General features: G+C 47.9%; 1 long non-coding RNA gene across 2 annotated transcripts in view; it reads right to left on the bottom strand.

The window, feature by feature from the left end:
- Positions 1–4,661: 4,661 nt before the first annotated feature.
- LOC145531290 (uncharacterized) overlaps positions 4,662–27,857 on the bottom strand; it is a 41,194-nt gene continuing 17,998 nt past the window's right edge. The window contains exons 3-7 of one of the 2 annotated variants that reach the window (XR_014072324.1): positions 27,718–27,773; positions 22,282–22,386; positions 20,175–20,377; positions 7,826–7,959; positions 4,662–7,143 (exon numbers count right to left, since the gene is read on the bottom strand). This is a non-coding gene — a long non-coding RNA (uncharacterized LOC145531290). Of the gene's footprint in view, positions 7,144–7,825; positions 7,960–19,291; positions 20,378–22,281; positions 22,387–26,227; positions 26,335–27,717; positions 27,774–27,857 lie in introns of those variants that run through there. The other variant, XR_014072325.1, reaches the window with a different exon arrangement.

Raw genomic sequence — 27,857 nt, 5'->3', positions numbered from 1 at the left:
CATCCTTGCAAGTGTTTTATCTCTATTAACTCACAGAATCTTCCCATCCGGAGGAACTGAAACCAGCCCAAGAGGTTAAGCAACTTGCTGTCTCTGCTTGGGTTTCCCCGAGACCGGGATTCAAGTGAAGTTCATTGAAATAGGAGGTGATCCCAGGAAGCCCTGCTTGGAGAATGGGGAAGGGAGCAGGGAAGGGCAGGAAGCAATAGAGGTGTTATCATCACAAAGAGGCCCAGCGCAGGCAACAGCTGCTTCAGCTGCTGGGAGCTTCAGAAAGTCAGGCACAGCTTATGCCTAGAGGTGGGGAGCTGGGCTGTTTATCCACACACTCCCATCTGTCCTTGGTTGAGGGCTGTGTCCAGGGGCATTAACTCCCCCGCACTTCCAGCTGCTACAGGAAAAAAGTCCTCAGGTTGAGAGTACGGGGCTGTTTGAGCAGCCTCTGGCACAGGGAGGAGATGTGGGCAGGGCTGTGCTGGCAGCTGCTGCTTTGCCAGGGTCACTTAGCCAGTGGCAGACCGAAGCTGAACCCAGGCAGGGTCTCTATTGTCCAGGCCCTTTGTAGGTGATCCGTGTTTGACATCTGGGTGGTCAGTGTATGGTGTGGGTCTCAGACATGCAGGCAGGGGATCTTAATTAAGCTCCTTTGTCTGCAATCATTCTATATTTCTGAGTCACCGCCCTGACTGCCATGCTTGCGAAATGAGAGGCTGTTCCATGTTCCTTCCGCTCTGGCATTATCCATAATACACTATGGAGGTGATGGGGAGCTCATTACCTCACATGCAGCCTGATGTTTGTGAGAACTGTCTCCTTTATGCTGAACCCGAATCTATGCCTTTAGCTGCCTGAATCACCACCCTCCACACAGTTTGCTGATGGAGAAACGGCTCTAGAAGAGAAAAGAGACTTGCCCAAGGTCATGCAGCGAGCTGCAGCAAGCAACAGAACCCAAACTAGTCCTCCGCATCTGTTGTCTTCAAGAGAGCTTTGTAATAAAATGTAACAAAATAAAACTATTTAGGACCAAGCAATATGCTAAGTGCCATCCACTGACTATGTCACAGCTCTAGCAAGCAGGTTATTATCCCAATTTTACAGATAAGGCGTCTGGCCCAGAGAGGTTGAGGTTTAGCTTAGGGTCACACAGCTGGAAAGTCTGGGAACTAGGATTTGAATTCAGGTCTGACTGCTGGGTTCCCAACCACCATGATGTACCGTCTCATGAACAGCATGGCACCAACTCGAATGTCAGCTCTGATCCACTTAGCCTGTGAGTCATCTTAGAAAACTGAATTTTAAAACTAAGCATCCAACAGAGAAAAAACACTCTGGTGAGTGCCAGAGAGTTGGTTGCGTTGTAAAGCCAACAGAACTGAGACTGACTGGTTCTCTCCCCAGGATGTTGTGAGACCCAACTTGTCAGCTGAGGCTCATAGTACAGAATCCTCTGGGCTTCGGGAAACTAGAATGGAGAACTACACAGAGACACTTTTATAGACACATCTATTTTTTCTTACCTTGAGCACATGATGGGATCTTAGTTTCCCGACCAGGGATCAAACCCACGCCCCCAGCATTGGAAGTGTGGAGGCTTAACCACTGGACCACCAGAGAGGTCTAATCTCTTATCCGGATTTAAATCCACCCTCCTGGGTTTAGGGAAGCTGGTGGGAGGCCACAGTTCTGGCTTCCCCACCTCCCTTCTCCATCTTAACACAGGGAAGGAAGAAGCAGAGAGAGCAGGAAAGCCACACATCCCACCAATATTTACTGAGAACCTGCTATGTGCTAGGCACCATGCTGAGTGTGAGGAAACAAAGTCCCTTCCCTTCTGGATCTTACAGTTCAGCGGGAGAGACAGATATTAAAAAGACAAAAGGAGGGACTTCCCTGGTGGTCCAGTGTTTAAGACTCCGGGCTCCCAATGCAGGTTCAATTCCTGCTCGGGGAACTAGATGCCATTTACCACAATTAAAGATTCTGCCTGCCTCAACAAAGATCAAAGATCCCACATACAGCAACTAAGACCCAGGGCAGCCAAATTTTAAAAATAGCCAGGAAGATCCCCTGGAGAAGGGAATGGCTACCCACTCCAGTATTCTTGCCTGGAGAATTCCATGGAAAGTAAAAGTGTTATTCACTCAGTTGTGTCTGACTCTTTGCAATCCTATGGACTGTAGCCGGCCAGGCTCCTCTGTCCATGGGATTCCCCAGACAAGAATACTGGAGTGCGTTGCCATACGCTTCTCCAGGGGATCTTCCCAGTTCAGTTCAGTCCAGTCGCTCAATCGTGTCCGACTCTTTGCGACCCCGAGAACCGCAGCACGCCAGGCCTCCCTGTCCATCACCAACTCCCGGAGTCCACCCAAACCCATGTCCATTGAGTCGGTGATGCCATCCAACCATCTCATCCTCCGTCATTCTCTTCTCCTGCCCTCAGTCTTTCCCAGCATCAGGGTCTTTTCCAATGAGTCGGCTCTTCGCATCAGGCGGCCAAAGTATTGGAGTTTCAGCTTCAACATCAGTCCTTCCAACAAACACCCAGGGTTGATCTTTAGGATGGACTGTTTGGATCTCCTTGCAGTCCAAGGGACTCTCAAGAGTTTTCTCCAACACCACAGTTCAAAAGCATCAATTCTTCAGCACTCAGCTTTCTTTATAGTCCAACTCTCACATCCATACATGACCACTGGAAAAACCATAGCCTTGACTAGACAGACCTTTGTTGGCAAAGTAATGTCTCTGCTTTTTAATATGCTGTCTAGGTTGGTCATAACTTTCCTTCCAAGGAGTAAGCGTCTTTTAATTTCAGGGATCAAACCCAGGTATCCTGCTATGCGGGTAGATTTTTTACTGTCTGAGCCACCAGGGAAGCCCTGGAGAATTCCATGGACAGAGGCGCAAAAAGACACGACTGAGCAACCAACATTAATATAAATACACAAAAGGAAAAAACCACAAACCCCGAAAGGTGCTACGAAGAAAATAGGAGTCTGAGATGGGGGAAGGGGGTTAGCAGAGGTCTTTAGGGAGGTGACATTTGAACTGAGCCCTCCATGATTAGGAGAACCAGGATGGTCTGGAGCAAGTATTCTAGGCAGAGAAGAGACCAAAGTGCAAAGGCCCCAAGGCACAGGGAGTTTGGCATGTTCACATATAGAAAGATCAGCTGCAGCACAGTGAGCCAGCAACAGTGGTGAGACATAAGGTCAGCCAGGACTGGAGTAAGGAATTTATATTTGGCTTAAATGCACATTAGCCCCACCCACTGAGAAACATGGTCCAGTAGACACATCTCTCTTCAGTCTACCCAGTCCCAAAATGAAATTCATCCATAAGCAGGAGTCCAGGAGAGGAAGTGGAGGCACTGGAGGTGTTCCTCCAATAGGACTCCCTCTCACCTTTCGCAAGAGGAGCATGAAGGTTCCTCCTAACAACAGCAGCTGGAATGGTTAAAATCCTCGTTGCTGACAACTCTCACTCAGGAGTAAAGTGATTCCCACCAGAAATGTGTTGATTAGCACAGGGGTGGGGACCTTCCCTGGTGGCTCAGTGGTAAAAAATCCCCCTGCCAATGCAGGAGACACAAGTTCGTGTCTGATTCGGGAAGATCCCACATGCCAGAGAGTAACGAAGCCTGTGTGCCACGACTATTGAGCACAAGCTCTACAGTCCGGGAGTCACAAATGCTGAAGCCTGCATGCCTAGAACCCAAGCTCTGCAAAGAAAAGCCACTGCAATGAGAAGCCTGCACGCCACAACTAGAGAGTGGCCCTCGCTCGCCACAACGAGAGAAAAACCCAAAAAGCAACGAAGACCCAGCGCAGCCAGAAAGAAAGAAAGAAAGAAAATTATAGCACAGGGGAATGGCTGGCCGCCAGGGTCTTTTTTGTGAATTTCTTTGCAAAAGATTTTTTAAAATCCCCTTAAAATGTGGTCTTGACCTCCCAGGCACTAGTCTTCAAATTAGGCAGGGATCCCTAAGGTCTTGTTAAGGCCCAAACTCTGACTGCCCTGTCTCCTTTATCTGCCTGTGTCTTCGTTGTTTTTTTTTTTTTCATTTGTAAAATAGGAAGGATAACAAAATCTGCATTGGAAGGTTACCCTAAAGATAATCTACATTATCACCATCTTCATCATCTCCTGGGTTTACTCCAGCCTGGTGGGAGGCACAGATGACAAGAGAAAAAAGATACAACCTGGCTTAAGAAATCTGGAATTCTCAGCCACAGCCACTGCTCTGGGCTTAAAAAAAAAAATGTTGCCATTTCAGTCAACACAAAATGGTACCTGCCATTCTGTGCTGTGCTTAGTTGCTCAGTCGTGTCTAACTCTTTGCAGCCTCATAGACTGTAGCCCACCAGGCTCCTCCGTCCATGGGGATTCTCCAGGCAAGAGTACAGGAGTAGGTTGCCATGCCCTCCTCCAGGGGAGTCTTCCCAACCCAGGGATCGAACCCAGGTCTCCCGAATTGCAGGCAGATTCTTTACGGTCAGAGCCACCGGGGAAGCCCATCTGCCAGTCTAGTAAATAACAAATGCTGTCCACTATCAAGCCATCAGCGACTGCAGCTGATAGCTTATGGTGAACAGTGTCGGATTCGTGATCTCTGAAGATTTAACTTTGGGACCAGGGACCAGGCTTGATCACTCAAGAGCTTTTATACGGCAGAGTTTTATTACAATATAAAAAAGGACAGAGAAAGCTTCTGACATAGACATCAGAAGGGGAACAGAGAGTGCCCCACCGCCCCGATAGTTTTAGGAAGCTGTTTTATGTCTGTTTCATCAGTTCAGTCGCTCAGTCGTGTCTGACTCTTTGAGACCCCATAGACTGCAGCACACCAGGCCTCCCTGACCATCAGCCAACTCCTGGAGTTTATGTCTGTTAGAAAGTTATTAATCAGGTAAGAGAGACACCTCAATGCTGACGGAGTTTCACCAGGCCCCTCTACCACAATATGCAGTTTTGAGATAGGATGGCACGAGGTATGACATCCCCCAGCCATAAAACAATTTGTATGAATACTGGTTTGTTGAGCTATTATCAGCCAAAAGTTGGTCTTAGGCGGAACCATTCTGAAGAAAGGCAAATTCCCAAGCAAATACACAGTTTCATTAGCATAGCTGAAGAAAAACATTTCCATAAGAAAAACGCATTGGTTAGCTCGAGGTTTGAGAAAAGTTAAGTTCAGGTGGAACCAGGTGTCCGTCATAGCAACACAGAATTTTAAGAGACACTTGCAGCCTATTTCCTCCGTTTGGAGACCCCTGGCCTTCCTGCCTGTTACCCTCTCACAGCTGCCCCCTCCCCCACCCCAGGGAGCCCCGAGGGAATTCAGGGTGGCGGAAAAACAGGATATTGGCCCTAGGTAGTTAAGATGTATATCAAAGGAGTAATTTCAGTAAGTCCAGACTCCTGCTTCCTCCCATACAGAGAAAAACACTAAAATCATTAGTTTGAGATGTCTGTTTTTGTAATTAGAAGTAATCTTTTGATGTTCCACTGCACTCTTTTTTTTCCCTTAGCAAAAACTCCTGTATATTCTGGCTCCTCCTTTACCTCTTTGGAACAGAGCCTCAGAGCTATCTGAGAGGCTGTGTCTCTGGCGACATAGTTCTCAGTAATGTCCCCAAATAAAACATAATTCTCCACTTTCAGGTTTTCAGGATGAAGAAAAACAGGATATTGGCCCTAAATAGTTAAGATGTACATCAAAGGAGTAATTTCAGTAAGCCCAGACTCTTGCTTCTTCCCATACACAAACACTAAAATCATTAGTTTGAGATGTCTGTTTTTGTAATTAGAAGTAATCTTTTGATGTTCGACTACACTTTTTCCCCCTCAGCAAAAACGCCTGTGTATGCTGGCTCCCCCCTTACCTCTTTGCAACAGAGCCTCAGAGCTATCTGAGAGGCTGCATAGAGCTATCTGTGGTTGCAGAGTTCTCGGTAATGTCCCCAAATGAAAAATAATTCTCAACTTTTAGGTTATGCCTTTTTTTTTTCAGTAGACACTCCAGACCTCCATGGGAAGCCTCCAATAGCCCCCGCTGCCATTGGCTGATCCTGACACAGCATCCCCGCCCTCCACCCTCAGGCTCTAGCTTCTGCCTATTCCTGTTAAGTAGTTAGAACAGGAAACAGGAGTCCAGAAGGGCGGTGGCTAAAAGACAAGGATCAGATGCCATGATCTTAGTTTTCTGAACGTTGAGCTTTAAGCCAACTTTTTCAGTCTCCTCTTTCACTTTCATCAAGAGGCTTTTTAGTTCTTCTTCACTTTCTGCCATAAGGGTGGTGTCATCTGCATATCTGAGGTTATTGATATTTCTCCCGGCAATCTTGATTCCAGCTTGTGCTTCTTCCAGCCCAGCGTTTCTCATGATGTACTCTGCATGTAAGTTAGATAAGCAGGGAGACAATATACAGCTTTGACGTACTCCTTTTCCTATTTGGAACCAGTCTGTTGTTCCATGTCGAGTTCTAACTGTTGCTTCCTGACCTGCATACAGGTTTCTCAAGAGGCAGGTCAGATGGTCTGGAATTCCCATCTCTTTCAGAATTTTCCACAGTTTATTGTGATCCACACAGTCAAAGGCTTTGGCATAGTCAATAAAGCAGAAATAGATGTTTTTCTGGTACGCTCTTGCTTTTTCAATGATCCAGCAGATGTTGGCAATTTGATCTCTTCATGGGAAATAGATGGGAAACAGTGGAAACAGTGTCAGACTTTATTTTGGGGGGCTCCAAAATCACTGCAGATGGTGATTGTAGCCATGAAATTAAAAGATGCTTACTCCTTGGAAAGAAAGTTATGACCAAACTAGATAGCATATTAAAAAGCAGAGACATTACTTTGCCAACAAAGGTCCAGATAGTCAAGGCTATGGTTTTTCCAGTGGTCATGTACGGATATGAGAGTTGGACGGTGAAGAAAGCTGAGCGCCGAAAAATTGATGCTTTTGAACTGTGGTGTTGGAGAAGACTCTTGAGAGTCCCTTGGACTGCAAGGAGATCCAACCAGTCCATCCTAAAGGAGATCAGTCCTGGGTGTTCATTGGAAGGACTGATGTTGAAGCTGAAACTCCAATACTTTGGCCACCTCATGTGAAGAGTTGACTCATTGGAAAAGACCCTAATGCTGGGAAGGATTGGGGGCGGGAAGAGAAGGGGACGACAGAGGATGAGATGGTTAGATGGCATCACTGACTTGATGGGCATGAGTTTGGGTAATCTCTGGGAGTTGGTGATGGACAGGGAGGCCTGGCGTGCTGCGGTTCATGGGGTTGCAAAGAGTCAGACACGACTGAGTGACTGAACTGAACTGAAAAGACAAGGAAGGGAAAAGCCTGTGAAAATAGAACAAAGGGAGGTCCGAGGACCGGAGTGAGGACCTCAGGTAGAACAAACAGCACTGCTGGCTAGCCCAATTTACATAGGGCAGGCCCAGGGGGGGAGGAAAAGACGTATAAAAAGAGGAGCCAAAGGGCCGGGGGTCTCTCTCTCTCTCCCTCTAGCTGGTCCTCTCCCCCACTCTCTTCTCTTCACGTCTTTGGGTTGGCATGCCCTCACGCCTCGAGGATGGATTTTCCTGCTATTTTCTAAATAACATAGAGCTGTAACATGGAGCTATAACACTGATTTGTCGAAGAGCTATAACACGGTCTGTTCGAGACCTGAGAGCTATAACATAGTCTGTTCGAGACCTGAGAGCTATAACATGGTCTGTCCAAGACCCGAGAGCTGTGACGCGCCGAGGGCTTTAATGTCCGTCACTCCAAATCTTCGTAGTGACGAGACAGAACCGAGGAGCATACACTCACCTGACACTCCTTTGGAGGGAGGAGGCAGATGGACTCCAAGCCAGACACTTACAACTAGCCTCCTGTTCGTATTTCTTGAAGCCAGGAATCAATGGGTTCTGGGTTAGACATTTACAGCCAGCCTCCTGTTCACACTTCAGACAGAAATAACAACAGGAACAGGGTAAATACCTTTGCACTTTGCCTTCTAGGAACACTTGAAGGTAACAGTAGTGAGGAATCAAGCCCTGCTTGGGTGAAAGATGAAGAAGTCACAAATTCCTCATCCTTGGGGTCAGGGAGACCTCAACTGCGCATGCACAAAATGGTACCTGCCATTCCGCGCTACGCTTAGACGCTCAGTCCTGTCCAACTCTTTGCGACCCCATGGCCTGTAGCCCACCAGGCCCCTCTGCCCGTGGGGATTCTCCAGGCAAGAACACTGGAGTGGTTTGCTCCAGTCTCACTCCGACAGTCCCCAAAGCATGACTTTCTCTAAGCTCGTGTGTCGGCATGTTACTCGGCTTTTCTAATAAACACCTTACTTCGCTCTCTACTTTCTGTCTCCTTGTCAAAAATTTTTTTCAAGGCAGATAAGAGCTAGACCCTGGTGGTCTAGTGGTTAGGATTCAGCACTCTCACCACCGCAACCCTCATTCTGTCTCGGTCTCGCTTCCAGCTGTTGCTCAATGCTGTCTCTCCAAATTTACTTTGTGGTCAGGACTTCCTCACACCAGACCCGGTGATTCACTCCTTTGCTGAAATATCCACTGAGCAATTACTCCGGAAGAGTGATTGTTAAAGCAAAAATAAATCTCTCAGATTATGATCGTGGATCAAAGTTTTACATTATGTTTTTTAGAGAGAGAATCAGAAAAGAGAGGATATTGGTTCAAGGAACAATCTTAGAGTGTTACCAAACTCAAGTTCATGCGCCCAATGCACAGTGAAACCAGACAAACCAAAACACTGGAGTTTGGAGCAGAGAAACGTTTACTGCTGGGCCGTGCAAGGAGAGCGGGTGGCTCATGCTCAGAAAACCCTGAACTCTCCAAACTCCAAAGGGGTTTCAGCAAAGCATTTTTAAAGAGCAGATAAGGGAGTGGGGAGTCACAGGGTGTGTGATCAGCTCATGCACTATTCTCTGATTGGTTGATGGTGAGTTATCAGTTCTCGTAAGTCTGGGGCTCATTTGCGTTAAGCAGTTAATTTCTTCCATTTGGTAGTGGTTTTAGCATCCATAAATCAGCAGAGGAAGTGTTATTTAGGGACTTCAGAGAGGAGCTACAGCAGAGGATATGGGGGACGGGTCTGTCCCTGGATGGCCCCATAGAGTCCTACTCCGTGTAACATCAGGAAGGGATTTATAGCAAGACAAATGAGTGTCTAGAATAGGGCTTATCCAACAGAAATTTTTGCTATGATGGAAAACTTTCACTTTGTCCAATACTGTGGCACTAGCCACCTGTGGCTATTACACACTTGACATATGGTTAATGCAGCTGAAGAACTGATTTTTTAATTTTATTGAATTAATATTTAAATAGTCACAGGTGGCTAGTGATTACAGTAGGGACAGTGCAGGGCTAGATTATTAGAGCCCAATGTACAACTTTATCAATTGCCTCTGCGTGGAGGAGAAACGGTATTGGTCTGGAGAGATGAAAGGAGAGAAATGGGTCAGACTGTCTCAAATGTTTGCCCCAGAGCTATGGAGGGGCGAGGTCTAATGGATCTGGTGGGACCAGCACGAGATGGCCCGGCCAAGTGAGAAGTAGGAAGCCGGTGTGGGCAGAGCGAGATGCTTGCCGCGTGAGTTTCCCATCATTTCCCTCAAGTCTGGACCAGAGGTGTGGAGAGCAGGAGAGAGGTCCCAGAGCAGCAGCACCAAAGAGGGCTGGGCGCGCCCCTTAGGAAGTTCTCAAAACCTGGAGAGACCTCCAGAGACACTGAATTCAGGGTCTCTCCAACCCAACTCCACATATCCCCAGCCTCGATTTTGCAGATTTTTCCAGGGGGGGTGGGTGGGGATGGCAAGGTGGGGGCTGTTTCCACTTCAGTATTTTTTTTTTTTTTTAAAAACAAAACCCCTACTTGCCACTTTTTTTCTGATTACTAAATTGGCACGTGCTGGCCTTCTCCGATTCAGAGAAAACCTTAAGGTATAAATAGGAAAGTGAAAACCACCGGAAATCCCATACCCCGCCCAGGCACCTGGCACCACGTGGGCGGTCCCCAAATTTATGTTTGTTTTTAAAGGTGTATCTCTGTTAACATCCTGTTGAATAACCTTTCTGACATTACTTTCCCACGAAAGTTATTAATTAAACACGCACACACCCACACAAACAGCTAGAAGTTTCTGAGTCCCTGTGCAAGAGAGGCATGATCTCACTGGATCCTCACAGCAGCCAGAGACCTCCTCTGTGCGAGACATTTCCATGATGTACCCCGACTGCTAACCACTCTTGTCTGCCGTTTGTCTCGATTCTTCTACCCGTTTGACAGGTGAGAACACTGAGACTCAGAGAAGCAAGGGCTCTGCACTCATCCTGCCTCAGTTTTGAACCTACCTTTGCCAATTCAGAGCTGTGTGACTGTGGACAAAGTATTGACCCCTCTGGGCCTCAGTTTCCTCCCCATCAAAGATGGATAAGAGAAGTCCCCCTGGCAGCCCACGGTGGTGGGGTGAGGAGTGGATGTCTTGATGGGTGAAGGCCAGGTGATGCCCAGCTGCTCTTGTGATTAACTTGCCTAAGCTCCCTGACAGCAGCAGGACAGTGCCAGATCTTCCTTAAAATCCCACACTTTTGCAGCTTTATTAAGGACCTGAGGACATGAGGCCAGTGGGGAGCAGATGGGCTGGAGACCAGCTCCTTGGCTCTTGCTGCCCCCTAGTGGCCAATTATTGCCCTGCGCCTGCATCAGTGCCCAGGGAGGTGCCACACCCAGAAAACTAGACCTGGGGTATCTCCACTCTCCCGACCTCATCTCTCTTTCATCCCTGCCTTTCTCCTCCATTCCTCCAGCACCTGGTAAAGGACTTAACTTCCGTTAGGAACTCAGGGTGCTCCAAGGATCAGAGGTGTGGCTCAGAGCCAGTCGTGCCATCTATGCTTCCTTCCTCCTCTGTAAAATGGGAATAATAATAGTACTGACCTCATGGATGTTAGAGTTAAATGTGTTGATACACATAGGGCTTAAAGAGGTGCCTGCACATAGTTAATGCTTTCGGAATGTCTCCTAGCATTATTGTTACTATACTGAATGGGTCTGTGGGTGTCATGGAGTGAAAGTGAAAGTCATTCAGTTGTGTCCGACTCTTTGTGACCCCATGGACTATACAGTCCACGGAATTCTCCAGGCCAGAATACTGGAGTGGGTAGCCATTCCCTTCTCTAGGGAATTTTCCCAACTCAGGGATTGAATCCATGCCTACCGTATTGCAAGCAGATTCTTTACCCACTGAGCCACAAGGGAAGCCCAAGTGAGGGCATAAAACATAATTAAAGGAAATAATAACATTCTAAATTTAATGGACCGACTGGACCAATAGAAATCCGAGACAAAAATTGTCCTGAAGGAATCATCCCACCAACTGTATTTGTATGTGTCCACATCACTTCTACAAGCCATCCACATGCAGAGCCAGAGTTTGTATATTTGCACAGGTTTATATCATGCATTTCTCATCATATATTCACATATATTATATGACAGGTCTTTCCAGAGAAGGAGAGCAAAACAAGAGAGACCAAGATGCAGAGAGAGAGAAAAACACAAAACGAACTTCTAGTTTGAAACTTGACTCCAACCACAAAATGACTTCTGACTCAAGCTGTAGACTGATTCCTGACCCAGCTGTGGACCTATTCATGATTCTGGCTGCACATTGACCCCAGCCACATGCTGATCCCTACCTCTGGCCACAGAATAATCTTTGACCCCAGCCCAGAGACCAATCTCTGACTCTGGCCACCCAGACCCCTCACTCTTATACACTGACACCCCACCTTATCTGGGAATTGGCATTTTCTGATTTCAGCTGGTAAATTCAGCTTGAGTTGGTCAACATATCTGATCTCTATCCTTCCTCTCTGCCATGGAAGTGAGGAGAAAGCTCATAGTTCTCCTTTCTAATCCAAGAGGACAGAGTTAAGAAAGGCCCCTTTGCCACCTTCTCTTCTGCTTTGGATGTGATGTCTGGTGGTTTGGCAGCCATCTTGTGATCATGAGGGGAAAACCATGGAGAAGAAAGATAGTATTCTGAATGTGGCAGAGTGAGAGAAAAAAGGGGCCTGGATCCTTGCTGATATCACCAAGTGATCAAATTTACTTCTGGATTCTGAAGTAAACCATAAACATGCTTTCGTTTAAACCATGTAGATTTTCTTTTGTCATCACAAAGCAGCTTTAAAGACTGTAGTCGGTAGAGTAACAGACCCCTAAAAATGTTCACATCCTAGTCTCTGGAAACTGTGGACATATTGCACTGCAAGGGAGAATCAAAGCTGCAGATGGAATGACGATTGCTAATTAACTGACCTTGAGATGGGAGATTATCCTGATTATGTGGATGGGCTGATAGAATCACAAGATCTATAAGTCAAAGAGGGATGTAGGAGAGTTACAGTCAGACAGAGATTTGAAGATGCTACCCTGCCAGCTTTGAAGGTGGAAGGAGCCAGGAGCTAAGGAAGGCAGGACTCCACTAGAGGTTAGAAAAGTCTAGGAGCAGACTCTCCTTTTGTGTCTCCAGAAGGCATACAGCCCTGCTGACATCTTGATTTTCTGCTCAGTGAGACCAATTTCAGACCTCTGACCTCCAGAACTAGAAGATAACACATTTTTGTATTTCAGGCCACCCGATTTGTAGCGTTGATTACTGCAGCGGTAGGAAACGAATCCACAGATACTTCTCATGCATCTGGACACATCCCAGCCTTCTTTTCCTCAAGCCCTTCCTCCATTGCCATCGCCGCCCTCAATTTTCCCACCCAATTCCTGCTTCCAGAAGGTTCTGCTGTATCTCTGCCCGCTCCTTACCTCCATCAGCATCCATCATCTCTTGCTAAAGTGGATGTGGGGCAGGGCTGAACCTCAGGGACAGGCCACCAGGGTCCTTGATGCTCTGAGGTCCTCTTGCTGAAATTCCTAATCATTTTATCTTTGAACTTGAGCTGTGTAAAGGAAGTCCCATTGGATGGTGGAGCATGTGCCAAGGCTTGGAGACTCTGCTCATACCTCCCACCATCTGTCTGCTGCCCTGAGAGAGGGTCTTAGCCACCTGCTCCTGTACTCCCGGCCCTCTGGGGACCACTCGGCCTCGCCCTTCTGGACGCAGGCATAAGGAAAGGTGGAGGTCAGGTGCTCACCTCATGGGATCTTGGTGAAGAGCGTGACAGTGACCATCCCTTCCACCCCCAACTACGTGTATCTATCAGGTGGCCTGAGGTCTTAGCTTAGCCGAAACGAGCCTCTTGCCCCTTCCCCATCCAGGTACCAAGAGTCACCATCTTGAATTCTTAGTACTTTTTGAACAAGAAGGCCTGCATTTTCATTTTGCCCTGAGCCCCTCAAATTCTGTAGCCTTTCCTGACATGGAGTCATTCTTTCTCTCTAAGGCTCCCTCCACTCCCTCTGGTCCCCGAGACCCCATCACTCCCCTACGTTTTCGCTTTCATCCCTGAGCGGACTTCTTCCTATCAACGCGTTCTGGTCCCTTCCATCTGCAGATGACTAAAGCTTCCCTCCACCGACCTCCGACTTCTGCCTCCCTCTCTCTTTCTCTTTCCTTCCCTTTCAGCCACAGTTCTCGAAAACTGTTTTCTGTCTCCTGTCTCCACTTCCTCCCAGCACACCCCCTCCTCCACTCTCCTGTCTGTGCGGGAGCTGCCTGCACTTCTGCCAGGAGCTTGCTTTCATGGGCACTGGATGCCAGGCCCAGGCCTGTTTCAATCCCTAGCTTCCTGTGGTACCAGCTTCCCTCTTGTTCTTGAAGCTCTGCCCTTCTGGGTGTTTTTGCTACAGGCTGTTTGCTTCTGGTCAGGCTCCTTTCCCAGGTCTTCTCTGCCCTCCTTGAAATGTTGAGGGGTCCTTAGGGCCTGTTCTGGACCTACACACACGCACACACACACACACACACCGTGGGTAATCTTATCTGTGTCCATACAGATTATAGCCAATCACAGCCTTCCCTAAATCCAAACAAGTTTCATGAGATAGGGACTGTGTTGCCCAGCACCCAGCACAGTGCCTGGCACACAGACTGTGTTTAAGAAACATTTGCTCAATGAATGAATGAAAGATGTCTTCTAAATATGCCTCCTGAACTCCAGACCCAATTGCTAGTGGGTGTATCTCAATTTCCACATCTCCCTCCTAGATATGTCCCCTTTAGTGCACAGCACTATCTAATGTGACATCTGTTATGATATACCGTGCGTGCGTGCTCATTTGCTTCAGTCGTGTCCGATTCTCTGCAACCCCATGGATTGTAGCCTGCCAGGCTCCTCTGTCCATGGATTCTTCAGGCAAGAATCCTGTAGTGGGTTCCTATGCCCTCCTCCAGGGGATCTTCCTGACTCAGGGATCGAAACTCGTCTCCTACATCTCCTGCATGGCAGGTGGATTCTTCTTCCCACTGAGCTGCCTGGGATGCCCATGATATACTGTGAAGTGAAGTTGCTCAGTCGTGTGCGATTCTTTGCGATCCCATGTAGCCTAGCGAGCTCCTCCATCCACAGCATTTTTCAGGCAAGAGTACTGGAGTGGGTTGCCATTTCCTTCTCCAGATGATATACTCTATGTAAGTAAGTCCTTGATTTCTTATCAAGTCTCTCATGTCCTCCACCAGAAGGTAGACTTCATGGGGACAGAGATTTGGGGTTGGTTGGTTCACTGCTCTATCCCAGGGTCTTAGAACAGAGCGTGGTACATACTAGGTGCTCAATAAATACTTCCTGAACAAGTGAATGATCTCTCCATGGATGCATCCATATCTCAGACTCAGTGTATCCCCAGCTGAATTCTTCATCATCCTCCCCACACCTCCTCCTTGCGGGTCCCAGTCTCAACTGCTAAATCTAAAGAGTGAGTATCACTCCAAGCATTACTCCCTCCTCCCTCCCTGCTGAGATCTAGGCACTGGCAGCCTATGCCTAGCACCTCATCTCTCCAACAGCTGTTTTGCCAAGTCAGTCTCCTCATTTTTATCACCTGGAATTATGCATACAGCATCTTCTCAAACACTCTCCCCACCATGACCTGGGCTATTTTTCTGTGTCCTTTTCCTGTTCACAAGTGCCTCCTGGCTTCCATTAGCCAGAATTGTGGGACACATACCCCAGGGGTTAGCCAGGTAGAGGACACAACCCCTGGGGTCCCTGAGATGATTTTAAGTGGCACATGGGTGTGGAGTAAAAGGACATCAAACCGAGAAAGTGATTCCTTTTTCAGTTCTCTTTCTCTTGGTCCAACTAGCCCTCTAAAGGCTACAGTACCCAGCCAGAATTTCCCAGCTCATTTTTGGTACCATTGTCCCCGTTTTTATGGTTCATTTCTATTACGATAAGGAAGGCAGGCTCTTCATTTGTGATGACGGCAGTGTTTCTTGTAAAAATAAAGTTCTTGGGACTCGCCTGGTGGTCCAGTGGCTAAGACTCCATGACCCCAAGGCAGGAGGCCCGGGTTTGATCCCTGATCATGGAACTAGACCCCACATGCTGAAACTAAGATGAATGAATACATAAATATTAAAAACTAAAAGTTCTTTTTAAAAAAAAGTAAATCAGTATGAAGAAAAAGTTTAAGTAAAAAGCGATGGAGAGGGACTTCCCTGGCAATACAGTGAGTGGTTAAGACTTCGCCTCCCAATGCAGGGGGTGTGGGTTTGATCCCTGGTCCGGATCCCACGTGCCTCGTGGCCAAAAGACCGAAACATGAAGCAGCAGCACTACTGTAACAAATTCAGTAAAAACTTGAACAGCGGTCCACATCAGAAAAAAAAGTGATGGAGAAACATGTAAGTCTGGAAGAAATAAGCTGTGGCAGTGTGGATGAGGGACAAGTTTGGAAGATGCTGGTCTACAGACCAGATCCCAAACCCTCTGCAGCCTGGCTCTCGGTTCCTCCCTCTCACCCCTTCGGGCCGTGGTGCTTGTGCTCGTGCTTACTCGCTCAGTTGTGTCTGACTCTTTGCGATCCCATGGACTGTAGCCCGCCAGTCTCCTCTGTCCATGGGATTTCCCAGGCAAGAATACTGGAGTGGGTTGCCATTCCCTTCTCCAGGGGACCTTCCTAGCCTGGGGATCAAACCCAGGTCTCCTGCATTGCAGGCATTCTTTACCTTCTGAGCCACTAGGGAAGCCCCCCTTCAGCCCATATTGCTCCCCAGACATATGACCTGGTCTGATATTGTGACTTATAATAAGAAATACGCATTTGGTCTTCCTCCCGGTTCCTGGCACAGAGCTCCTAAAACCCTCAGAATTTCCTAAGTGAAAAGAGCATTCAGTGTCTTTTGTTATGTAAATGAGGTGACCTTTGGGAAGCCCCTAAGTCACCTAATGATGGAGGCTGGTTGCCAGGGAAACCAACCTTGTGATTCGAGGCGAAGTGACAACCCATCCCTTCAGTCTCCTGGGGAGGGAGGGGGGCTGGAGACTGAATTCAATCACAAAAGGCCAATGATATAATCAATCAAGCCGCTATAGAAACGCAATGGGACAGGATTCGAGGGTTTCCGGTTTGGTGAGTATCTGGGGGTGCTGGGAGATTAGCTAGCTCTGGAGATGACCTGGAAGCTCCGTGCCCTTGCCCCATATCTCGCCCTATGCATCTCTTCTATCTGGCTGTTTCTGAGTTAAATCTTTTCCTAATAAATGGGAATCCAGTAAATAACATGTATCTCTCAGCAACGTGAGCTGCACTAGCAAATAAATCAAACCTGACTAGGGAGTCGTCAGAACCTCCGCTCTACTGCAAGTTGATCAGAAGACAGGGGACAGTCTGGACTTGCAATTGGTGTCTGAAGTAGGGGGAGGAGCAGTTTTGTAGGACCCAGCCCTCAACTTGTGGGATCTGATGCTATCTCTGGGTTGACAGTGACAGAATGGAGTTAACTGGTGATGTAGAAACACACACACGAGAATTGGAGTCAGAATCATACCATGGAACTCCTAGACATCATGACGTGGCCACTGTATGCACACCACACTATGTATTTGCAAACCCCCAAGCCTCTGCTCATGTCCTTCCATCTACCGCTCCCACATGTCTCCATCAGGCACCACCTCCATTCTCATGCAGAGGGATTCTGCTTTTGTCTGCCCAGCATCTACTCCTTCTATTAATAGGACCTGTTCTTCCTTGGGGCCATTCTTTCCCTACTCTTAGTTCATGTCCTTTCCAAGGAAGGATCTACCACTGCGCTTTCTAATAGGGTACATGACTCAGACTTGGCCAATCAGAGCGTTCCTTCCCCTCTCTGAATAGTGATTGGTTCAGGGATAGGCATGTGATTCAAACTGACCAATGAGAGCCTTTCTTGATATGCTCACTGAGACCATTAGAAAAAGGATCTATTCTTTCCTCTGTGCTTGTTAAACGGTTATAAGCCTGGACTTCTGAGAACTTATTTTTTGGGGAGGAGGAGGGAGGGAACTATTGAGTTTCACTCAGCCTGCTTAAGAATGAAGCCAATACAAAAGAAACCAGATCCCAGAGGGAGAGCCCTCCAATCTGAAGAAATTACTTGAGCACCTTGATCCATCCATGCCTGAAACTATATAGTTGAACTTAAAAAAAAAAAAAATTCTTTTTATGAGCCAGTAAATCCATTTTAAAAAGCTAGTTCTGTCACTTGCAACTGCAAGATTCCTGGTTGAAACAGCTTTTGGTTTGTTTTTTTTTAAGATAAAATACTCCATTTTAAACACTTCAAAATATACAAGTTACTGAGTTTTATTTGAGTTCACAATGTTAAATCCATCACTACTATCTAATTCCATTATCGCCCACCACACCCCTCCTTGGAAAAAAACCCTAACCCACTAGCAGTCATTCCCAACTTCATCCCCTCCCATTCCCTAGTCACTGGTGATGAAACATCCTCTTTTAAGATCAGTTATACTGGGCATGTCCCCATATCCTTTCACTAAACACCTGGCAGAATGGTTCTCTCTATCATGAACATTTCTTTCTTATCACTTATGATTGTCAGTTTTATGTTTTGTTTTTAATAATGGAATATTTTGAACATACAGAAAATGTTTCTCTTACTAGACTGTTTCTCTTACTAGACTCCCTTGAGGGCAGGAACTATAGTCTATTTCTTCTGTGTCTCCTAGCCCCCAGCCTGGGGCCAGGTTCAGATGAAGTGCTCAGTGAAATAAACAAATAAGAATAAAAACAAAAAGTGAACAAGGGCTCAGTCCAAACATCCCAGTGCTGGGCTGGGCCAAGACATGAAGATGCCAGCAGAGGTTTGTTGACTGACTGTTGGACATCCTTGGTAAACAATTCCACAATGGACGCCACTCTCATCTGGCTTGTGTGTGAAGGGGGGTGGGGCAGCATGCTTTAGCTGAACTGATCACTTCTCACACTCTGACATTTAATTAAACCCCAAAGTAAATTTACAGTTGGTTGCCATGTCTGGGTACTCCCTAAAATTTCCCCAAGCCACACCCACTTCAGATGCTTAGTGGTAGCATAGTGGGGAGGCAGAGCAAACCGTTATAGGCATGTTGACTGAATGTCTTTCATCTCAGTTGTCCCATCTGTACGATGGGGCTAAAAGTAGTAAGTACCTCGTAAGGTCATCAGAGGATGACATGGATGAAGACTTGTGTAGCACTTGAAAGAGCACTGGTTCATTTAAGAAGTCTGCTAAACAAGATGCTTTTTCTGGGTTAATCAAGAAGTGCATGAGATTGCTAAGTCATTGTGCATGCTGTTTCCCCTGCTTGGAAATACTCTTTTCTACCCCTTACTCACTGCTTCACTCCATTGCCTTTCTGCTTAGATGCCCCCTTCTCCAGGAAGTCCTCTGGCTCCCCAGGCTTTGGTTAGGTGCCTCTCCTCTGGGTGCCTCACACCTGTGCGTCTCCATCAGCACGGGTAGGGGGGATCTGAGACACCTTGGGGTGCCCGGTGTCCAGTACAAGATGGGTGCTGAGTTCAATGAAAGGACATAACAGAATATGCATCAAAGGATGAACAAGGGATTTTGTTCTCATCCCTGAGCCCTTCTAACTGGGACTCCTGCCCTGCCCTGGGCATCAAGGCCCTGGCTGCATCCTCCGTGTGTCCCTGGGAAGAGAAGGCAGTGGACCAGTGGGCGTCTGAGGCCAGTTCCCTCCAGCTCCCAAGAGCGACTGTGTCATCTTTACTCAGCCCAGCGAACCATGACATCACATTGGTAGCTGGAAAGTGGCCAGGTGGGAGTATTTACACCACAGAAAGCGTCAAACACCACATACCAAGTTTTTGTTTTTTGCTTTTTGATGGCTGACCAGCACACCGCCAGTTGTGATTTGGGTGAAGGGGGGGACCACAGAGCCTTTGTGTTGGTCTCACTGGGCCATGCTTTCCCACCACCGGAGTTTGTGCTCACATCTCCCCTGCCTGGACCCCTCTCCCCCTCGCCCCCACGGCTAACCACAGCTCCCTCATGGTGCCCGACCTTTGAAGGACAAGCCCTGTGCTTCTTCCTCACCCTCTTTCCCTGCTGCTCCCAGCCCAGCATGCAGGCTGCTGCTGTCAGTAAATGCTTGTTGATTGACTGACGGACGATTCTTGGTAAATATTTTTTGCAAGTTTGACCTTTTCCCCATGTGAATGTGGGGAAACCACGGCAGCCTGAACTTTCAGTAAATAGGAGCCGCTTTGAGGAAGGGAGTCTTTGCAGAAACTCACCACAGCTGCCTGGAAGTCGAGTCATTGCAGCCCTTCCTCCCTGCGTGTGCAGCCTCTTGGAAGCCCCAGGTGTCTTGGGGCCACGGCTCCCTCAGGTGCCAGAAGGGGGAAGAGGAGGTTGGGGGCTCTGGGGCAGAGGCTTTTGGTGGGAAGGGAGGCCCTGGGGGAGCTGGCGGGGGGCAGGGGGCGCTGGCACACGTGTGCATAGACACACACATGTGGGAGTATGTGTATATCTGCAAATGTATGTGAATCTGTCACTTGGATAATGGTCTAGTTTCAGCCGGATTGACAGAGGCTTTGGATCCACAGACCACAGAAAGTGCTGAAAATAATGCTGCTCTCTGCCCCCAGCACCGCCACCTCTTGCCAAGACTCAGGTTGTGCCCTGTGGCTCCAGCAGAGAGGAAAGGCTCTGTTCCTGTGTGCACATGCCGGGAATGCTACTCACAGTCTCTGAAGCACGGGAGGGCTCAACTCTGCAGAGTGTGTGCATCCTCAGTCGCTTTCAGTCAGGTCTGACTCTTTGGGACTCCATGGACTGTAGCCCCTCGAGGCTCCTCTGTCCATGAAGTTCTCCAGGCAAGAATACTGAGTGGGTTGCCATTTCCTCCTCCAGGGGCTCTCTCCCACCAGAGATCAAACCTGCATCTCCTGCATTGGCAGGTGGACTCGTTACCATCTGAGCCACCTAAGAAGCCCCTCTGCAGAGTAAAGACTCAATAACCAGGACACCTCTGATGTGATGACAGTGTGTGCATGTCTACGCATGCGCATCCCCTCTCCATTTTACACACGTTGGGAAGGTGGGAACTCTGTTTTCATAAGTGTTATATCCCCAGCACAGTGTCTGGGACATAGTAGATGTTCAATAAATATTTGCTCATACGCAAGTGTGCACGTGTACACATGTATGTGCCTGTGCTCACGTGACAATGTGTGTGTGCTGGCACACTGGTGAACGTTGGGTGGATGGGAATGTTGCATGCTTTCTGTTCAGCCATGTGAACAGGGATGTGCATGATTGTGGGTGACTGTGCTTGAGGAGGGAGTGTCAGCAAGCAGGCTGAATCCTCACTGGCTCATGTGACCACACGTGATGTGTCTCTGGATACCTGGGAATCTACCTCTGTGAGCTCAGGTTGCTCTGCACATGGGTGCATGAGCTGGGGTGTGATTCCATGTGCACTTGTGTGTGAGATCTGTTCAGATGTACACACAGGGGCATGCATAGACATTTGTGAGAAAGATTATGGAATGGTGGTTAGCCAATTGTCCAGGCTCAAATTCCTGTTTCATTTTGTAACTCATTCATCTGAGCAACCATGGACAAGTTACTTAACCTCTTTGTGCCTCAGTTTATTCATCTGTGAGATGGGGTGATAAAAGCAGCTGCCTCTTGGACCCATTTGGGAGACTAAATAAGATACTAGCACTTGGCACACAGCGAGTCCCAATCATGCCATCTGATGCTGCTTTTTTTTGTTGGTTTGTTTTAAATATTTATTTATTTGACTGCTGTGCCAGGTCTTAGTTGTGGCGTGCATGATCTTTGATCTTCTTTTCTGCATCAGGGATATTTAGTTGCAGCATGCAAACTCTTAGTTGCAGCATATGGGATCTAGTTCCCTGACCAGAGATCAAACCCAGACCCCCTGCATCGGGAGCTCAGAGTCTTAGCCACTGGACCACCAGGGAAGTCCTACTGCTGTTTTGTGTGTTGTGTACAGCTGTATGAGCACACCTGTGTCCCCAGCCTGCTCCCGTCTCAGCCCCAGAGAGATAAGGACCCTCTCAGCCGGACGCCAAGATTTGCAAGTGGGTTTCAGGGAAGTAACCAGGCTCAGGTCTAAGATGGTTGGAGTGAGGTGGAGGTGGGGGAGACTGTCTGGACCCTGAACATCACAGCTCCTTCTCCTCAGCCATCCTTCCTCCCAATTCACAGAGGAGAACTTGGCCTTTCCTTGGTCACCTGACTCCATCCTTACAGCCTGGAGAGGTTGTCTTTGCCAGGCCACCTCACTGGGCTCAGGGGAGGCAGATATGAAATGATGGGAGGGGAGATCACTCTGAGAAGAGATAGTCCCAGGATGCGTACACAGTGATCCCATTAGGAGTGGCTCTGGGTGTACCCTTTAGAGGGTCATTGGTCTGGAATCTTCCATGAATGCCATAAAACAGAAAGAGTCAGGTACCTTTGAGGGGTTTAAAAAGAGCTACCATGCTCAGATGGGGAGCTGTGTACTTTGGAAGGCATCAGAGGAGCCTGGCACTCATGAGAGTGATTCAGGAGGATGGGGACTTCCTGTCACTCCTGCCCAGGCTCTGGGAGGGGCTAGAGGACAGGAAATGACCTCTGAGGCTAATCCAGAGTGTTCATTCACCCACTGATTCCTTCGAATCACATTTTCTTGAGTCCAAGAAGGTTCTAGCCCCTGGGGGATCGGAGACCCATTCCTACCCATGTGGAACTTGCGGTCAAGTAGACAAGCCCCAGTAATGCAGTGTGGTCCACTGCACAGTGAGGGAGGCATGGGCCCAGAGGTGGGACAACTCACCTGGTCCTGGGACATCAAGGAAAGCTTCCTGTAGGAGGTGACATCTCCATCAAAAGCTGAAGGATGAGAACCAGTTTCCCAGGAGATGGTGGGACAAGAGGGCACCTGGTGGAGGGCACAGCATGGGTGAGGTCCTGGGAGAACAGCCTGACCTAGCCGGGCACACAGTATGAGGTGAGTGAGGTGGAAGGTGACGCCAGAGGGAAAAGCAGAGTGCTAGGAGTCACATGTGGGGTCTGAGGCCGAAAGGGACTTGTTATCTGTAGGTCAGCCTGACTCGGGGCTGCCAGGAATGCCTGTTTCCTGAGATGAGTCCAAAGTGGAGGTGGGGACTCCCCTGGTGGTCCAGTGGTTAAGAATCTGCCTGCTGGTGCAGGGGACACGGGTTCAATCCCTGGTCCAGGAAGATCCCACATGCCTCAGAGCAACTAAGCCCGTGCACCACAACAACTGAACCTGCACTCTAGAGTCCGCAAGCCACAGCCACCGAAGCCCTTGCGTCCTAGAGCCTGTGCTCTGCAACAAGAGAAGTCACTGCAATAAGAAGCCAGAGCACTGCAACTAGAGAGTAGCCTCCATTCACTGCAACTAGAGAAAGCCCGCATGCCACAACGAACAACCAGCACAGCCAAAAAAAAATAGAAAAGTGTCACTCGACCCTAAGGTTTGGGGTTCACACCAAGATATCACTAGTAGGACTGTGGGTCCAGTTCACCTCCCACTATAACACCGTATCAGGGGTCCCCTCTGGGGGACATCTGGCAATGTCTGGTGCCACTTCTGGTTTTCACTGCTGGCATCAAGAAGCCTAGGTGGCCGCTCAATGTCCTACCAGACAGAGGACAGTCCCGCAGCAAAAGTTATCCAGCCTAAATGTCTAAACACTGAGGAGGAGAGCCCCAGCTCCGCCATCCTTCCAGGGCTCCTAAGAGACTGCCAGAGGAATCTGGGAGTCCCTCCCTAAATGGGAAGTGAGCCTGTGCCAGGGTGAGTGGTCATTGGGCAGCTGTGGCTACAGAGGCTGGCTCTTCTATGGAACTGAACTTGGCATCCTTGTGGCTTTTCCTCTCCTTTTCAATTGGCCCAGGCATCTCAGCCCTTCGTGTGCAGATGGTCTCCAAGGGCCCTGTGTGGCCCCAGCCCTTCATCCTGCTTAGAGCCTTCCATGGCTCCGGTACCACCTTCCTCTCCAGTCGATGGCTTGACCACTTCCCTCTTGTCCACCCACACCAGGGCCCTTATTCCCCAAATACCCTGTGTCTCTGCTGGGGGCATGCTTCCTTCCTCTTTCAGTCTCCTCTTATCTTGATTATTTCCCTTCTTTTATTTTCTTCTGCTTTTATCTTGCTGCTCTTTCCCCCCAATTCTTGAGAGGAGTGTTTGAGACATTCCTTTATAGCTTTTGTTCTTTTTTAATTTATGAATTTTTAAGGCTACACATTTACCTCTAAGTATGGTTTTAGCTGCAACCGACAAGTTTCAGTTCCTTTAAGTTCAAAATGTTTTGTATTTTTTTCACTGTGATTTTTCTCGTTGTCTGTTAGGTGATTTAGAATTGCACTTCTTGGTTTCCCCTGTGACATTTGTGAAAACCTTTGGAATGGCCTCTCTTATTTTCAACACAGTGAACTGCTCTTCATCCTTCCAAGTCCAGTTTAAGTGACCACCTCCTCTGTGAAGCCTTCCCTGGACATTTTCTACACCTGACTCCAGGCATGTAATTAGTACTTGCCTCTTTTCTGTTCCCATGGCACTTTGTACAATCATTGCCGCACTTGAAGGCACACAGTTATGTATTTTTAAGGCACACAGTCAAGACTCTTTCAGTTTCAAGTGAAAGAAAACTGCTTCTTTTGGCTAAAACCAAAAGGGAACTTACTGTCTCATTTCACAAAAATGTCTGGCTTTCAGGCACAGCTGGATCCAGGAGTTCTGACTCCTGATGACTCAGTTAATCTCTTGCTCATTTCCTGTATGTTGACTCCATTCTGCGGCAAGTTCTCTCTTTGTGGCCAAGAGCTCTCTGCAGTAGCCCATCCTCTCTGCTCCAAGCCTGGAGTCTTTGCTCTGATTGTCTCATTAAAAGTTTCATGGAGCCTTACTGACTCTAGTGAAGAATCCATCTGCCAATGCAGGAGACGTAAGAGACGCGGATTCAATCCCTGGGTTGGGAAGATCCCTGGAGAAGGGAATGGCAACCCACTCCAGTATTCTTGCCTAGAGAATCTCATGGACAGAGGAGCCTGGCAGGCTACGGTCCATAAGACTGCAAGGAGTGGGACACGACTGAAGTGACTTAGCACGCATGCTCGGGTCACATATTCTGACTGGATCAATTAATGGGAATAAAGTACATTGACTTAGGACAGAGTCATGTGCTCCTCTGGGAAGAGAGGCAGAAAAGATCAGGACACAATTCCAGGAGAGGAGTAAGTTAGTGCTAGGAAGCCGAAAAAGAAAAAGTGAAAAGGCACTACTCCTAAATTCTATTATCAACACTACTAACAACAACTCTTTAAGTCACTCATATACTCAACACCTACCATGGTCCCAAGTGCTTTACTTTTACTCCTGCATGTCCATTTCCCAGTGGACGTGAGCCCGTCGACAGTGAGGAAGTTCTGTTCTATTAACTGAGAAAGATCGGAGGCTGCAGGGGAGGGAGGAGGTGGTCAACCCTATTAGCGACACCAGTAGGATCCCCCTCAACCCTGTTAGCATAGCTGCTTCGGGAACTCTCTGTCTTAGCTCTGGCTGCTACGACAAATACCACAGACCCAGGGGCTTAAGCAACTGAAATTTACTTCTCACAATTCTGGAGGCTGGAAAGTCCAAGCTCAAGGTGCCAACCCATTCAGCTCCTGCTGAGAACCCACTTCCTCGCTTGCAGAGAGCTGCCTTCTCGCTGGGTCCTCTCATGGCCTTTGCTTGGTGCCCATGGAGAGAGGGAGAGAGGAGGAGGTCCCTGGCGTCTCTTCTTGGAAGGACACCAGTCTAGTCCTTAATGACTTCCATACCACCGCACGGGTTAGGGCCACCACATGTGAATTTCAGAGAGATACAAACATTCAATTCAGGACACTCTTCTTCCAGCGTAAGCCTTCCCATGTCTTGCCAAAAATCGGAGCCACACCGACACTCAACATGAAAGGAGCCTCCATGGCCCTGTGGTCCAACCACACGTTCAATCAATCCGACAATGCGCCCACATCAACAGGTGGCCAAGCCTTGGTTTGCATACCACCAGCGACCGGAAGCTCACCATCTACTGTAATTAGGTAACTGTGATTGCCGTGGTCTGGAACTAAAGGTCAGCTCTCACATCCTCCACCCTGAATCTTCCCTTTTTCAAGCTAAATACCTCTGCTTTCCCGTGGTTTTCAGAGCCTCTTCACACCCCTGCCCCCCAACATCTTGCTTGCTTCTTTGAATATACTCCAGTTCACCAGTGTTCTTAAAATGAACTGGACTTGGACTGCAGGTATGGCCTTTGCAGTGAGACTCACCTCCCTTGCTCTGGGCACCATACCTCTATTAACGCAGCCTCAGGGAGCCTCAAGTTTCTTTTGGCTGTGACATATTCTTTATATATCTATATATGTATGTGTATATATATATATATATATATTTATTTAGCTGTGTCAGGTCCTAGTTGTGGCATGCGGGATCTTTTGTTGTGGCCTGCAGGCTCAGTAATGGTGGTATGTCAGCTTATTTGCTCTGGGGCATGTGGGATCCTAGGTCTCCAATGAGGGGTAGAACCCGTGTCCCCTTCATGGCAAGGAAGATTCTTAACCACTGCACCACCAGGGAATTTTTTAATTTTGATTTTTAAATGGAGGATAATTGCTTTGCAGTGTCGTTGGTTTCTGCCATACAACAACGTGAATCAGCTATGAGTATACATACACCCCTTCCCCTCGCGAGCCTCCGTCCCACCCCTCACCTCACCCCTGTAGGTCATGTGACACACTCTTGGTGTTGGGAAAAACCCCTGAGCACATGTTACTTCAGTGGTTCTAACCTTCACGCCTGTGAAATTGACTAGTTGACCTGAAAGAAATGACATTGCACTCATCCTTGGTTTTTTGTTGTTTTTTTTTTGCCTGCTCTGAGCATGTGGGATTTTAATTCCCTGATCAGGGATCCAAACTGTGCTCCTTGTTATGAAAGCGCTGAATCTTAATCCCTGGACTGCTGGGAAGTATCACCATCATTCTTGATCAGCATCTTTGGAAGGACCACTACTCACATCTCTTTATATTTTTAATGCCTTCCCTCCTGCTGTGCCCTCTCCCCAGCATGCAGATGCTTGGTGACCTTCCTTTTTTAACTTCAAAAATGAAGATAGCTTTATTATTTTCCTCAGATTCCAGAAGCTATGTATCACTTTAAAAATTAATACAGGAGGGCTTCCCTGGTGGCTCAGGCGTAATGAATCTGCCTGCCAATGCAGGAAACATGGGTTTGATCTCTGATCTGGGAAGATCCCACATGCATCGGAGCAACTAAGACCGTGTGCCACAACTATTAAGCCTGTGCTGTAGAGTCTGGGAGCTAACTACTGAAGCCCACTCACCCTAGGGCCCTCACTGCAACAAGAGAGTGTCCCCTGCTCGCCACAACTAGAGAAAAGCCCAGGCAGCAAGACCCAGCACTGTCAAAAGTAAATAAATAAATGAAAATTAATAAAAATCAATCCAGGGGACTTCCCTGGTAGTTCAGTGGCTAAGACTGTGCTCCCAATTCAGGGGGCCTGGGTTCGATCCCTGGCCAGGGAACTAAATCTTGCATGCCTCAGCTATAGATCCCACATTCCACAAAGAAGATTGAAGATCTCATGTGCTGCAACTAAGACCCAGCACAGCCAAATACATTTTTTAAAATGGACTTCCCTGGTGGTCCAGTGGTTAGGAATCTGCCTGGCAATTCAGCGGGCACAGGTTCAGTCCCTGCTCTGGGAGGATCTCACGTGCCACAGGGCAACTAAGCCCGTGTGCCATACCTACTGAAGCCCTCTCACCTAGAGCCGTGCTCTGCCACGAGAAGTCACCACAACGAGAAGCCCTCACACTGCAACTAGAGAGTAGGGCCCACCCAGTGAAACTAGAGAAAGATCACACAAAGCAATGAAGACCCAGTCCGGCCAAAAATACACAAATGAATGAAAATTTAAAATAAATAAATAAATTAAAAAAAAAATCAATACAGGGAATTCCCTGACGGTCCAGCAGTTAGGCATCTGATTCCACTGCAGGGGGCCCAGGTTCAGTCCCTGGTCAGACAGCTTAGATATGTGCCATGCATCATGGGGCCAAAAAAAAAAAAATTAATACAGAAAAAATTTTTTAATTGAAAATTCCTACCAACTAGATATAGTCCTATTAACACTTGGAGCTAGATTGCTCAGGTTCGAACCCTGACTTGACCACTTACCAACCCAATGATCCTGGGCAAGTTGCTCAATCTCCTGCACCTTCATTTCCTTGAGTCTAAAATGGGGGAAATTAAAAGTTAGACCTTAGCACAATGCCTGTTAGATGGTGAATTCCTTAAAAATGTAAACAATCTTGTTA

Source organism: Giraffa tippelskirchi, chromosome 13 (assembly GCF_054371585.1).
Source record: "Giraffa tippelskirchi isolate mGirTip1 chromosome 13, T2T-mGirTip1v1.2.pri, whole genome shotgun sequence".
Classification (NCBI taxonomy): Eukaryota; Metazoa; Chordata; class Mammalia; order Artiodactyla; family Giraffidae; genus Giraffa; species Giraffa tippelskirchi.
The sequence above is the reverse complement of the archived record's forward strand: the minus strand, read 5'-3'. Positions and strand labels throughout refer to the sequence as shown.